Source organism: Macrotis lagotis, chromosome X, assembly GCF_037893015.1.
Source record: "Macrotis lagotis isolate mMagLag1 chromosome X, bilby.v1.9.chrom.fasta, whole genome shotgun sequence".
In the NCBI taxonomy this organism is placed as follows: domain Eukaryota; kingdom Metazoa; phylum Chordata; class Mammalia; order Peramelemorphia; family Peramelidae; genus Macrotis; species Macrotis lagotis.
Window position 1 is genome coordinate 108,077,155 of NC_133666.1, and position 3,177 is coordinate 108,080,331.

Consider the following 3,177-nt stretch of genomic DNA (forward strand, 5'->3'; position numbering starts at 1 on the left):
GAAAGGAAAGAAAAAAAGACCCTCAGAGGCAGACAAACAAATGAAAAGAAAAAAAAAAAAACAAGCCCCAGAGGTGGCCCACTTTTCAGCACAGGAAGGCAACTGCTGTACAGTCGACATTCAGAGGTTTCTCTCCTTGAATTTTTTTAAAGCACATATACCTGAGGTTGCAGAGTCAACTGTCTTAAACCATCTCTGATTAAGGAGTGAGAACAGATGCACTGGGGGAGGGAGGGAGGGAGGGGGAGGGATTGAGAGGGTGGGCTAAGGGGAAAGGGGTAATAATTTAAGGAATCAAAACACTGGTGTACATACGTTTGACTGGGTGAGTTGACCTGTGATTACCACATAGTGATTCCAAGGCTGTTATGCTCGCTATCTCAGAATTTTGTTTTTGTTTTCCTTTTTTGATGTATACACTGAGTGTGCTTAAATTTCCTTAGCAAAATCACTCTCTGAATCACGTTAATTTAGGAAATAAAAATGGATAGCACAGCCTCCTCTTACGGAAGCAAGATCACATCTACTACAGCATGATCACCCCTCAAAAGACTTGAAAACAGGCATGACTCCTAGGCGGTGGGTATGCAGACATTCAACTTCCACTAAACTAAAGACAAACCTTTCTCTCATAGGTTATGCTAAGTTCAACTCCTTTACAAACTTCTTTATATGAATTCTCTTTTGAACCCAGGCTGTACTTTTTATTTGCTGATACAAAATTCAAGTAAGTTTAAGCACATACTTTAAAGTTGAGAACAAAGGTCCCCTTTTGGCAACATGTTATAACCTGCTTATTTAGATCTATGTCATTTGCTGCCAAGTACTGGCTAGGAGATCATGATCAAGATGGGATCACAGGTATGTAAGCAGCTCAGATTTGAATTTAACTCTACTAACTTGGCCAGGGTTTCCTATCCTTTCAGTTCACATCATCTTACTGTACCATAAATGCCACAGATGGGCAGGGCTTTTCCTCTATTGTATTTGTTTAAATGGGTGTCTTACAGCATCTACTTCAAAAAACCTGCTGGTGGGTTAAAGGTCTTTTCTTCCCATGTTAATATAAAACCCCCACTCACAGGAGCAAGAGTTACAAAAAAAAAAAAAATTGAACTGAGATCTAGAAAGATAAATATATTCAGCAGGTGATGCTGATGAAAATCACTAAGGTGATTTCAGAGGGCACCCTACACAACGGAACCTTTTAGAGAGCATAGGCAATTGGATTACTGTACCACCCTGAAAACATATTACCATCTTTGTTATGGCATAAATTTCACCACTACATACCTTGTATTGAACTTAGGTGTCTACAAAGGCTGAAAAACCACTATGTATGTCAACAATAGAGCATGGCCTAAAAACTGCATTTTTTATCTTTAAAACTAAGTGGCCAGGAAAAAAAAAAAGGAATTGCATTTTCGGTTTGAGAGAGACACCTCAAAAGCGGAAATATAGAAGTGACGGTGGGGAAATGTTTACATTTTTTTTTCAGAAATAAAACTTTCTGAGCATCTTGTTATCAGATCTTTAAAACAGGGAGCTAAGGTACACACTCTAACTTATACATGTTTTTAGAGCTCGTCATGTAAGATTAGGGTGCATGCCTGTAGTGAACACATTATTTTACCTGACAGAAGCCTGCTTCTAATGCAGAAGCAACAGCAACATGAGCCTCCCAGAGAGGGGAGCACCATAGTTGCTTGCTTGGTATGCTTACCAGTATTGTTTTTGTAGTTCTGTAAGGAGAACTGCTTTTTAACATTTGGGACTTTTAATAGTCCAAGGAATTTAAAAAAAAAAAAAAGGAATGAATTTTCCCCAGGGAAAGTATGTCAGGAAAATAATGAACACTTTCTACCTCTGTTTCAGCTTTTTGAAACACTTATTTTAAAACCAAACTTTCATTTTTGTGTCCAAACTGAGTTTTAGGGACATTTGTTCTTCCATATGAAATAGGCCTGTCGCCTACTTCCTGCTGAACTCCTAGAATGATTGTGCTCACTGACATTCTGCACGTGGCCTTTGGTGTCTCAGGAGTTGGTGGTTGCCTAGCAACTCACTAACTTTCAAAACCTCATCATCTTCCTTCCCCCCAGAAAAAAAAATTAGGGAAAAGGACAAAAAATAAAACACAAGCCAATTCAAATCGAGACAATCTAAAAGTCTACTGTGGCTTCTGTCTAGCACTTCTGTGGACAAATGCAGCACTTGTTAAAATAAGATGCACAATTTACTTACCTCCCCCATCTCTCCAAAGTTGTTACTTACCTTTTCAAGTTGTAAAACACACATTTGATATTCTCTTACCTGTTACCATGACAAACTGGGTAAACTCAAGGCTACTTTTTATTCTTTGTGATAAATCCTGTTTTAAAATTCACAGACAGGAATCAGCATCCTGATTAGAATGACTATATCTTGATATAGTTCAAATAGGATTACTAGAGTTCATTGAACACTAAAACTACGAAGTAATTACTTTTTATATTAAAAAGACCATGGATTTAACTTATTAAAAATCCAAATGCAGGATAGTAATTTTTGTTTACTTTTTTAACCTAACTGAATTTTTGAAAGACTGTTGAAGGTGTTAAAAAGGAAGAAAAAAAGTTTTATCTAATAATACTGTATGTAGTTGTCATTCTGGGAAAACAGTAGTTTTAGAGTTAACTCCTCTCCTTAACTGGGGGGAGGGGGGAAAGCCCTTCCTCATGGTGGAAAGATGCTGTGGCTTAAAGGTATAGCTTACATCATGCTTCTTTTGAGAACTTTACTTGGTCGCTTATAATTACAGAAAACCGATTAGTTGTCAGTTTTCAGATAGATTTAGCACAGTACTCATTGTTCTGGATGGACTGTTTCTTTCACTACAGATGAATGATCTGTAACACTGTAAAATACCAATCTTGACAACTGTTTAATCAGTTTTATTTTTGTACAGTATTAGTGACCTAAGTTATTTTGCTGTCCCATTTTTTTTGTAAATCAAAATGAAAATGGAAAAAAAAGAGAAGGTATCCTGACAGTAAGGATTTTGTACATATGTATATAAGTTGTCAAATAAACATAATAAAATGGTATGAATGGACTTACTGATCAAGGCCCAGGTCTCAGCTGCTGTAATGGAGAAAATACCAGTATACTTGGCTCTTGCAGCACTATTTACAGCTA